Below are 12,523 nucleotides of genomic sequence, written 5' to 3'. Positions count from 1 at the left end.
AAAGAGCCCACTATACCCACTGCGATGGAGAAAACAGCTCAAACACGGTAAGTGCGCCACGTTTCCGGCGGGGGGCAATTTCGGCCCCAAAAAGTCTTGCTACAATTATACAAAGCATGGGTGAGGCCATACCTGGAGTACTGTGCACGGTTCTGGTCTCCTTATCTAAGGAAAGACATACTTACCTTAGAGGGAGTGCCACAAAGGTTCACTTGACTGGTTCCTGGGATGAGGGGATTTCCCTATGAGGAGAGATTGGGTAGACTAGGCCTATATTCCCTAGAGTTTAGAAGAATGAGAGGTGATCTCATTGAAAAATACAAAATTTTTAAGGGGCTTGATAGGGTTAATGCTGAGAAATGGCTCCCCTGGCTGAGGAATCTAGAACCAGGGATCACAGTCTCAGAATAAGGGGTCGGCCATTTAGGACTGAGATGAGGAGAAATTTCTTCCCTCAAACAGAGCTGTGGATGCTCAGTCATTGAGTATATTCAAGACAGAGGTCAATAAATTTTGGGGAATTAAGGGATATGCAGGAAGGTAGAAGATGCATGGCTGATGCAGTATAATGAAGGCAGAATATTATATGAATGGCGGCAGATTAGGAAAAGGGGAGGTGCAACGAGACCTGGGTGTCATGGTTCATCAGTCATTGAAAGTTGGCATGCAGGTACAGCAGGCGGTGAAGAAGGCAAATGGTATGTTGGTCTTCATAGCTAGGGAATTTGAGTATAGGAGCAGGGAGGTCTTAATGCAATTGCACAGGGCCTTAGTGAGGCCTCACCTGGAATATTGTGTTCAGTTTTGGTCTCCTAATCTGAGGAAAGACATTCTTGCTATTGAGGGAGTGCAGCGAAGGTTCACCAGACTGATTCCCGGGATGGCAGGACTGACATATGAGGAGAGACTGAATCGACTGGGCCTGTATTCACTGGAGTTTAGAAGAATGCGAGGGGATCTCATAGAAACATATAAGATTCTGATGGGACTGGACAGGTTAGATGCAGGAAGAATGTTCCCGATGTTGGGGAAGTCCAGAACCAGGGATCACATTCTAAGGATAAGGGGTAGACCATTTAGGACCGAGATGAGGAGAAACTTCTTCACTTAGAAAGTTGTTAGCTTGTGGAATTCTCTACCGCAGAGAATTGTTGATGCCAGTTCATTGGATATATTCAAGAGGGAGTTAGATGTGGCTCTTACGGCTAGAGGGATTAAGGGGTATGGAGAAAAAGCAGGAAAGGGGTACTGAAGTGAATGTTCAGCCATGATCTTATTGAATGGTGGTGCTGGCTCAAAGGGCCGAATGGCCTACTGCTGCTCCTATTTTCGATGTTTCTATGTCTATGTTTCTATCAGACATGATCCTGTTGAATGGCGGAACAGGCTCGAAGGGCCCAATGCCCTACTCCAGCTCCTATTTGGTATGTCCTTATGATCTCAGCTCTACTGTCAGGTGAATTCCCACAGGAAAGGAGGTAAAATCAGGGGGGGGGCCCAATAACAATCCATGTCCTGCATTTCCTAACGGTGGCTGGGTACGGATGGGGCGTTGTCGAGGATTGGAACTCGGGTTGTCTGCTCCATGTCTGGGAATGCTTCATGGGGAGGAAATAATTAATAATTGGGCTGGGGAGGAACAATAACCAAAATATGAAATATTCCCTTAAAGAAAAGCCAAAAGACATTAATCAATGGAAAATCTGAAAGATTTTTTTTTATGCCACAGATTTGCAAATAGGCTGATAATAAGCGATCCAGGAAAAGGGATATTGCAATTTTCAAGAGCATGTATGAGCGAATATTTCCCTTATCCTCTGTCCTCTATCAAATTTCCCAGAAAACACTATTAATATTGTTCAGTATCCTATAATTTTAGAACTAAGGATTTTTTAAAGTAGTTTAAGAGGGAATTTGTATAAACCACATTATTATTAAAGCCCAGAATCAGAAACATATTCAGAAATGCCATTTTCGAGAACTGGAGATGGGAGAGAAATAGCCAGAAAATTACTGTTCAGAGGAACAAAGCCTCATGGCCTATTAATGTATCTTAAAGTATTTGTGATGCGCCTCAGCCCACTCTCTTAGCGGAGACGTTAACCCATTTAACATAAGCACATAAGACATAGGAACAGGAGTAGGCCATACGGCCCCTCGAGCCTGCTCCGCCATTGAATACGATCATGGCTGATCCGATCCTGAACTCAGGTTCAATTCCCTGCCCGCTCCCCATAACCCCTTATTCCCTTATCGGTTAAGAAACTGTCTAACAAATCAATATTGCGGTGGTGCAGTGTGTCGGGAAAGAACACGGTTGAGGAACATGGAGAGAAGAAGACCCGAACATCATAGAAAGACGGAGATGGAAAATGGAGAAGGACAAAGTCAATACTGAGTTCAGTATTCTGGAGCGATGAGATCCAGTGAGCCACCTTCATTCAAACCCATCTTTTAAAAGAAAATTGCCAAACTTGATCATGGTTTATTTTTGAAAGCTGCGGAGCCCTGCAAGGTTCCCAAATAGCTGGGATATCTGGAAGACTGGCCCGATGTCAGGTGATGAGGGAACCAACATGAGGAAATAATCTATCTGATTTTGTATTCACCAACCTACCTGTTGCCATTCAGGAAGGATAGAATAAAAGGAAAAGGAGGTGGGGTAGCATTGCTGGTTAAGGAGGAGATTAATGCAATAGTTAGGAAGGACATTAGCTTGGATGATGTGGAATCTATATGGGTAGAGCTACAGAACACCAAAGGGCAAACAACGTTAGTGGGAGTTGTGTACAGACCTCCAAACAGTAGTAGTGATGTTGGGGAGGGCATCAAACAGGAAATTAGGGGTGCATGCAATAAGGGTGCAGCAGTTATAATGGGTGACTTTAATATGCACATAGATTGGGCTAACCAAACTGGAAGCAATACGGTGGAGGAGGATTTCCTGGAGTGCATAAGGGATGGTTTTCTAGACCAATATGTCGAGGAACCAACTAGGAGGGAGGCCATCTTAGACTGGGTGTGGTGTAATGAGAGGGGATTAATTAGCAATCTCGTTGTGCGAGGCCCCTTGGGGAAGAGTGACCATAATATGGTGGAATTCTGCATTAGGATGGAGAATGAAACAGTTAATTCAGAGACCATGGTCCAGAACTTAAAGAAGGGTAACTTTGAAGGTATGAGGCGTGAATTGACTAGGATAGATTAGCGAATGATACTTAAGGGGTTGATTTGGATGGGCAATGGCAGACATTTAGAGACCGCATGGATGAACTACAACAATTGTACATTCCTGTCTGGCGTAAAAATAAAAAAGGGAAGGTGGCTCAACCGTGGCTATCAAGGGACATCAGGGATTGTATTAAAGCCAAGGAAGTGGCATACAAATTGGCCAGAAATAGCAGTGAACCCGGGGACTGGGAGAAATTTAGAACTCAGCAGAGGAGGACAAAGGGTTTGATTAGGGCAGGGAAAATGGAGTACGAGAAGAAGCTTGCAGGGAACATTAAGACGGATTGCAAAAGTTTCTATAGATAGGTAAAGAGAAAAAGGTTAGTAAAGACAAACGTAGGTCCCCTGCAGTCAGAATCAGGGGAAGTCATAACGGGGAACAAAGAAATGGCGGACCAATTGAACAAGTACTTTGGTTCGGTATTCATTAAGGAGGACACAAACAACCTTCCTGATATAAAAGGGGTCAGAGTGTCTAGTAAGGAGGAGGAGCTGAGGCAAATCAATATTAGTCGGGAAATTGTGTTGGGGAAATTGATGGGATTGAAGGCCGATAAATCCCCAGGGCCTGATGGACTGCATCCCAGAGTATTAAGGAGGTGGCCTTGGAAATAGCGGATGCATTGACAGTCATTTTCCAACATTACATTGACTCTGGATCAGTTCTTATCGAGTGGAGGGTAGCCAATGTAATCCCACTTTTTAAAAAAGGAGGGAGAGAGAAAACAGGGAATTATAGACCGGTCAGCCTGACATCGGTAGTGGGTAAAATGATGGAATCAATTATTAAGGATGTCATAGCAGTGCATTTGGAAAGAGATGACATGATAGGTCCAAGTCAGCATGGATTTGTGAAAGGGAAATCATGCTTGACAAATCTTCTGGAATTTTTTGAGGATGTTTCCAGTAGGGTGGACAAGGGAGAACCAGTTGATGTGGTATATTTGGACTTTCAGAAGGCTTTCGACAAGGTCCCACACAAGAGATTAATGTGCAAAGTTAAAGCACATGGGATTGGGGGTAGTGTGCTGACATGGATTGAGAACTGGTTGGCAGACAGGAAGCAAAGAGTAGGAGTAAATGGGGACTTTTCAGAATGGCAGGCAGTGACTAGTGGGGTACCGCAAGGTTCTGTGCTGGGGCCCCAGCTGTTTACACTGTACATTAATGATTTAGACGAGGGGATTAAATGTAGTATCTCCAAATTTGCGGATGACACTAAGTTGGGTGGCAGTGTGAGCTGCGAGGAGGATGCTATGAGGCTGCAGAGCGACTTGGATAGGTTCGGTGAGTGGGCAAATGCATGGCAGATGAAGTATAATGTGGATAAATGTGAGGTTATCCACTTTGGTGGTAAAAACAGAGAGACAGACTATTATCTGAATGGTGACAGATTAGGAAAAGGGGAGGTGCAACGAGACCTGGGTGTCATGGTACATCAGTCATTGAAGGTTGGCATGCAGGTACAGCAGGCGGTTAAGAAAGCAAATGGCATGTTGGCCTTCATAGCGACGGGATTTGAGTACAGGGGCAGGGAGGTATTTCTACAGTTGTACAGGGCCTTGGTGAGGCCACACCTGGAGTATTGTGTACAGTTTTGGTCTCCTAACCTGAGGAAGGACATTCTTGCTATTGAGGGAGTGCAGCGAAGGTTCACCAGACTGATTCACGGGATGGCGGAACTGACATATCAAGAAAGACTGGATCAACTGGGCTTGTATTCACTGGAGTTCAGAAGAATGAGAGGGGACCTCATAGAAACGTTTAAAATTCTGATGGGTTTAGACAGGTTAGATGCAGGAAGAATGTTCCCAATGTTGGGGAAGTCCAGAACCAGGGGTCACAGTGTAAGCATAAGGGGTAAGCCATTTAGGACCGAGATGAGGAGAAACTTCTTCACCCAGAGCGTGGTGAACCTGTGGAATTCTCTACCACAGAAAGTTGTTGAGGCCAATTCACTAAATATATTCAAAAAGGAGTTCGATGAAGTCCTTACTACTAGGGGGATCAAGGGGTATGGCGTGAAAGCAGGAATGGGGTACTGAAATTGCATGTTCAGCCATGAACTCATTGAATGGCGGTGCAGGCTAGAAGGGCCGAATGGCCTACTCCTGCACCTATTTTCTATGTTTCTATGTTTCTAATATATCTGTCGATGATGGGAGCCTTATATTGTTTACAGACAAAAAAAACAATAAGTAAAAAAAATTCTGCTCGAAGTGGAATATTTTTGAATATTAAGGGAATCAAGGGATATGGAAATAGTGCAGGAAAGTGGAGTTGAGGTAGAAGATCAGCCATTATCTTATTCAATGGCGGAGCAGGCTCGAATGGCCTACTCCTGCTCTTAATTCTTATGTTGTAAAAGAGGTATAAACAGTCCGATTTAATAGTTTCTGCTGACGGCACTCATGTGGTCATTTACTCCTGAATTCATGGTTTCATATTTTGACTATTCAATTCGATCTTCTCTTAAATAGTGAGTGGCCCAGTGCAGGCTTGGCATCAACTCCACCGTGAAGGCTGAATAAAAGGGCTTGAGCTGTTATTTAAATGCCAGCATTCTTGCGTGCAATAGAAAGGAAGGGGTTTGTCCTGGAAACTGTCTGAACAACGGAGGCTTCTTCACAACGTCCCACCAGATTACAGACATTGTTTTAATGTTTTGAAATGTTTTTATTTTATCAGCTGCCCCCTCCCTGGGCCAGACTCAATCCTCAGCGGTACTTTGCCGAAGATCGCATTTGCCGCCCAGAATGGGAGCTACCGCCCACTGCAGCCCAGAATCGGCTTGCAAGGCCCATTTTTGCAGCCAGGCTGACTTTCCCAGATTTTCTCATGAAACTTCTGCCCAAAGTACCATCAGGATCTTAGTGGTCCATTGGACGGGACTTGGGCTGAACTTAGCTTTCACCAATTTCGGGATAAATGGGTCTTTTGGCAAACAGTAACTAGTGGGATGCCGCTGGGATCGGTGCTGGGGCCTCAACTATTTACAATCTATATTAATGACTTGGATGAAGGAACCAAGTGTAAAGTAGTCAAGTTTGCTGATGAGACAAAGATAGATGGGAAAGTAAATTGTAAGGAGGACACAAAAAATCTGCAAAGTGATATAGACAGGCAAAGTGAGTGTGCAAAAGTTTGGCAGATGGAGTATAATATGGGAAAATGTGAGGTTATCCACTTTGGCAGAAAAAATAAAAAAGCAATTTATAATTTAAATGGAGAAAGATTGCAAAGTGTCGCAGTACAGAGGGACCTGGGGGTACTTGTGCATGAAACAAAAAAGTTACAGGTACAGCAAGTAATCAGGAAGGCAAATTAAATGTTGCCCTTTATTGCAAGGGGGATAGAGTATAAAAGCAGAGAAGTCCTGCTGCAACTGTACAGTGTATTGGTGATGCCACACCTGGAATACTGCATTCAGTTTTGGTCTCCATATTTACAGAAGGATATACTTGCATTGGAGGCAGTTCAGAGAAGGTTCACTAGGTTGATTCTGGAGATGAGGGGGTTGACTTATGAAGATAGGCTGAGTAGGTTGGGCCTGTACTCATTGGAGATCAGAAGGATGAGTGATTGTATCGAAACATATAAGATAATGAGGGGTCCCGACAAGGTGGGTGCAGAGAAGATATTTCCATTCATCGGGGAAAATAAAACTAGGGAACATAGTCTCAGAATAAGGGGCCATCCATTTAAAATTGAGAGGAGGAGGAATTTCTTCTCAGGGGGTTGTAAATCTATTGAATTCTCTGCCCCAGAGAGCTGTGGAGGCTGGGTCATTGAATATATTTAAGGCGGAGATAAATAGATTTTTGAGCAATAAGGGAATAAAGGGTTATGGGGAGCGGGCAGAGAATTGGAGCTGAGTCCATGATCAGATCAGCCATGATCATATTGAATGGTGGAGCAGGCTCGAGGGGCCAAATGGCCTACTCCGGCTCCTATTTCTTATGTTCTTATGCTCTTATGACTCAAGTCGCACATCCTGGCTTTCTTGTTAGGAACACACTGTGGCACTGAAATTCCATGGAGGTTCCCCCAGTTTCCTGTGAAAGTTACAGTAAGAGACTGAGGAGATCTCTGTGGAGATATTGGACTTGTGTTTCTGCTGAGCACATGTAAAATGGGAATTGCTGGCATAGCCCATTGTGGCCTTTGAGAGCTGGAGTATTTGTAATTACTGTTTTGTCCCTTGGATTCGTTATTTCTGTATCTTTCTGTAAAACTTTTGGTGCATTAGTTTTTTAATTTTGGGGGTTATTTTCTTCCCTTGCATTTAAGTTGTAACCAAAATTCAGAAGCTGGGAATCACTCTAGGTTTTCTTTGCTTTCTGCTTTGTTTTAGAGGAGGTGGAAGAGGATCTGAAGAGGAACATTGTTGACATATGACCGCAAGGTAGGTGAGTGAATTTATTGCAATGTATCTGAACGTAGGCCGGAAAATTTATTTCAGATTGTGGGGAATAAGGTAGCAGAGCAGCAATGGATGACCATTGACGGTAGATGAGTGAATGCTGAGGGCAGTGTTGCAGTAGGTGCAGAAGGTGCCTCCTTGATAAAGTGCAACAACCCCACCGACAACTGGGAATCCCTGGCCCAAGACCGCCCTCAGTGGAGGAAGAGCATCCGGGAGGGCGCTGAGCACCTCGAGTCTCGTCGCCGAGAGCATGCAGAAAACAAGCGCAGGCAGCGGAAGGAGTGTGCGACAAACCAGACTCCTCAGCCTCCCTTATCTTCAACCACTGTCTGTCCCACCTGTGATAGACACTGTAATTCCTGTATTGGACTGTTCAGTCACCTGAGAACTCATTTTCAGAGTGGAAGCAAGTCTTCCTCGATTTCGAGGGACTGTCTATGATGATGATGACGATGAGAAGGTGCTCGTAGCCAGTGTTCGCTGTGAGCTACGCTTTGTTCTGTGCGGCCTGTTCCTTTTAATGCACGGTCCCTTTAAATTTCTGAGCACGCACGGTATTTAGATCGTAAAGGACGGTGAATGGCCTGCGCGGTACATTTGAGCTTTCTGCGCTGCCGCGCAGTCATGCACCTTCGGGGGAACATTGCTTGTAAACACTTTCCTTTCGCTGGTTTGAGAGCACGGTTCCTTAAAGAGACAGCACAGGTCCTCAAGTAAATAGGATAGAATTTCAACAAGGGCTTCTCCCGCAATAGCTTCAGTGGAAGATTGGTGGAACTGGCGTAAGCAGCTGTCGACACCATTTCTCCTGACTTCCCACTGATGTTCTGCCGAAATTCCAGGCAGGTGAAGTCCCATTGAAATTCTACATCAATGTTCTTTGGAAGAGCAGTCGGCACACCCATTTTCCAGACTATATTGATGCTCTGCAGCAGCATCTTCTTGGCCACTCTGCTCTGGTCTCGCCTGGCTGTGGGCTTCCTCCTCCTCCATGTTTAGGCCCTTCTGTGTTGCAAAGTTGTGGCGCAAGCAGCAGATGACAATGATCTTGGAGACCCTAGTAGGGCTGCACTGTGCTGTACTCCTGATCTGTCCCGGTATTAGCAGTGCTGCTTCGAGATGCCAATAGTATGTATGGGTCTAATTGGTCAGCCCTGTTTTGCTGTTGTTGCTACCCAGCGGGAAAGGAGACAACATTATTCACCCTCATCATCATAGGCGGTCCCTTGAACGAAGATGACTTGCTTCCACGAGTTCACAGATGTTTCAATGAAGGACCCGATGTTCCAGTCCTGAACTCCAGTTGAGGGGGTGGAAGATGTCTGTGCGTGGATTTTTTTTAACCTGTGGTGACCGTTGCACATCAGCCACCACACGGGCTCGACAGAGCTAGGTCTTTATCCAGTGGCAAGAGTTGAACCAGGACAACTGGAGACCTGCTCTGCTGCATGGACCTAGTGCGAACACATATTGCAGTGTGAGCTGGCCTGTGCTGCCCCTGGGCCCTCAGCTCTTCTGGGCCCCGTACCCTCATTCGCCGCACCTCCGCCCACGGTGTTCCAGGGCCCGGCGTTCCAGCTCTATTTATAGCCCCGACCTGCGGTGGTGTTCTCATTGACCCTTCTGTACAATGTATATATCTGTAGATAGAAAAGTGGCTGATGTTGCATATGTTGCCTGTGTTAGCCTAGGAGGACCTGAACGCATAAAGGTTGAAGGCCGTGGTTTCTTGACTTCAACTGGTAGCCCCTAGGATAGTTGTTCACTGCAGGTCTCCTTAAAGCAGACAGCACGCCTATGTAATTGCCACCATGCTGAAAGTGGAGGTAGTTCCCCCTTTGTTCCTCTTTATCTTCATAATTTATCAAATCCATCGAGGGCGGAGCACTGCAGGAAATCCCCATTGAGCAACAGCAAAGAGACATAAGTAACACAACTTGACGGGATTCCTTCTGGACAGGTTAGAACCTAGTCGGCTTTAATCCCATTTTAAATTGACAAGATTAGCACAATGCCCGTGTAGTGCCTGAAAGCTGTACAATTTCAAGCTGTCTGATTAGGTAGTCATTATAAGGAGATTGGCTTTGCTAATGAAGGTCGCGTACATGCCGTGTGAATAGTGTGCGCTTGTGCTGACTGGAATTTTCAAGTTTATATTGCTGCTAGCCATTGAAACACTGGGGGAGATCTTAACAGGAGGGCGGGGTTGGTGTCTGGGAAGCCCAGCGTGGGCAGCTTATTGGAATGTCTGAAGGAATCGAGGCCGCGCCTGGTGCCTGCGGGAATTATATCAACGCTGGCGGGTGGAAGTGGGAACTGCGGGCGGGAAATTGGGCGCTGCCGGTATAAGGTCAAGTGCTGGAGAGAGGAAGTGGGCGGTTCCCAAATAGATGCCCGTGTGGACGGGGCCAGGGAAGGGGTATCCCAAGGATTCCTTCCTAGGCCCAGAAGAGCATTCCTGCTCGGCTTGGCCACCAAGCTATCCTATTGAAGAATTAAAAAAAAAAAATATGACTGACCTTGGCCTCTTCTAACCACTCTGCTGTGTCCCGCCAGCTACCTCGGGTTTCCACTAAGTCACCGTAAAAATCACTTGGCGGCACGGATAAGGCCGCTGGGCTGCGATGTTGAGATTTAAATTAGGCCCCAGCCTGCCCGCAGCGAGAGCCTCGGTCGACGTCAAATTCATCAGAGATTAAAAAGTCGCCGGGCGGGAACGGAGTGACCTCGGGTCTCCGGCAATTTTAACTCACCTCACGCAACGTTTCCGCCGGGTGTGGGAGGGATTAAAATCGACCGCATTTGGCTGGAGTTTGAAATTCTGCACTCGTCATGAATGGGTGGAAAATCGTGGGCACAGAGTCGGAAAAGCCTTAAGTGGTGTCAGCCGTGGCTCAGTGGGCAGCACTCTCGCCTCTGAGTCAGAAGGGTGTGGGTTCAAGTTCCCACTCCAGGAACTTGAGCACAAAAATGTCGGCTGACACTCCAGTGCATTGCTGAGGGAGTGTTGCACTGTCGGAGGTGCTATCTTTCGGATGAGATGTTAAACCGAAGCCCCGTCTGCTCTCTCAAGTGGATGTAGAAGATACCATGGCACTATTTCGAAGAAGGGCAGGGGCGTTATCCCCGGTGTCCTGCCCAATATTTATCTCTCAATCAACATAACAAAATAACAAAAAAATTATCTGGTCATTATCACATTGCTGCTTGTGGGAGCTTGCTTATATGTAAATTGGCTGCTGCGTTTCCCACATTATAAGAGTGACTACACTCCAAAAAGTACTTCGTTGGCTGTTAAGCATTTTGAGACGTCTGGTGGTCGTGAAAGTCGCTATATAAATCCAAATCTTTCTTTTCTCTTTCTAAGCCCTTATGTCTGCTTCCTGCCTCTGTTGCAGCATCAATTACAGTGGGGTCTTTCCAGGCCAGTAACTATAATGCAAATTAATAGAACTCCAAGAATAGGTGCCAGCCAAGGGGAAAAACAGATAACCCCACTGGGCTTCTGTAGAATTTAAACACTTGTTCCAGTGATGCGGGGTGAGGTTAAAGTTAACATTTTAAGATTTAAAAAATCCCGTGACACTATTTAAAGAAGAATACAGAGTTCTCCCTGTTGACCTAAGCTAACATCACCAAAAAACAGATCAGCAGGTCATTCATCTCATTGTTGCTTGTCAGATTTAGCTCCGCACGAAATGGCTGCCACAGTCTCACAGCAATGGTCACCGCAACATAATTCATTGTACGTGAAGTGCTTCCAGGCATTTCTTAGTGGCATGTCAAGATACTATATAAATGCCAGTGTTCTTTTCTTTTTCCCTTTGAATATGTTGAGACAAATGTTGCTCTTCCAGCGGCTGGAACTTAAACCTAAGTTTCACTGTGGGGCATGGGGAGATGCAAATTTCCAAAGGAGACGACACATGGGGAGAGTGCCATTTGGAAGTGGATGTTGCTGGGCTGTATATTGGACCATAGAAAAGTTTAAGATGCAAATATATCTGTTTTAATGCATCCGAAACTTAGTGTTATTTATAAGTTAGGATCTGTAGTCCCGTAAACCCAGTGAAAGGGGAAAGAGACACATATGATGTAATGGTACCCCGACCCATAGACTCGCCCACTGAGATTGCATATTGGTGATTCAAATGCTCAGACCCTATCATTTTCCATCCATCTATACACAGATTCCCAGTATGCAATCTTGGCAGGCATTTGCCAGGAGTGCAATTTCCTAAATTTATCCTGACAGTATCAAACTTCGTTACATCTACAAAGTAATATCCTTTAAATATGTTTGGCCCTCATATCGTGACCTTTAGCAGCCCACTAAGGCAAATTCTGCAATTGTAATTACACTGTGAAATATTAGCTATGATCCCATTGACCCGTTCATGTGAAATTCCTTTCTCTGCTATTTTAACCAAGCCATTTGTTATAATAGAGGAATGTCATGCAAGTACAGTAAGATCTAGATCACGGATACTGCACATCATGATTTCAATCCTCATGTTTCTTGCCAATGAATTGGATTGCACTCAAAAAATAACAACAACAGCTTGTCTTGCTGGAACAACCTGGAACATTTTACTACATTGTATAACGCAGTAAAATGTCCCAAGTTGCTTCTCAGAGGCAGAAATTGGTGAGGAGCAGTGAAAAGATAAAAAAAAAATTAGGGGAGATGACCAAGGGCAAAGGTCAAAGGGGCAAGGTTTGTGAAAGTTTTAGAAGGAAGACAGAGAGGTAGTAATGTTGAAAGGTTTAGGGAGAGTGATCTAGAGTTTGGAGAGAAGATAGCCAGCAGACTTTGCCACCAAATGGGCAGCAGAGCTAGTGGGATGCAAAAGAGACCAGAGTGAG

The sequence above is a fragment of the Pristiophorus japonicus genome, chromosome 12 (assembly GCF_044704955.1).
Source record: "Pristiophorus japonicus isolate sPriJap1 chromosome 12, sPriJap1.hap1, whole genome shotgun sequence".
In the NCBI taxonomy this organism is placed as follows: Eukaryota; Metazoa; Chordata; class Chondrichthyes; family Pristiophoridae; genus Pristiophorus; species Pristiophorus japonicus.
This window is presented reverse-complemented; position numbering follows the sequence as displayed.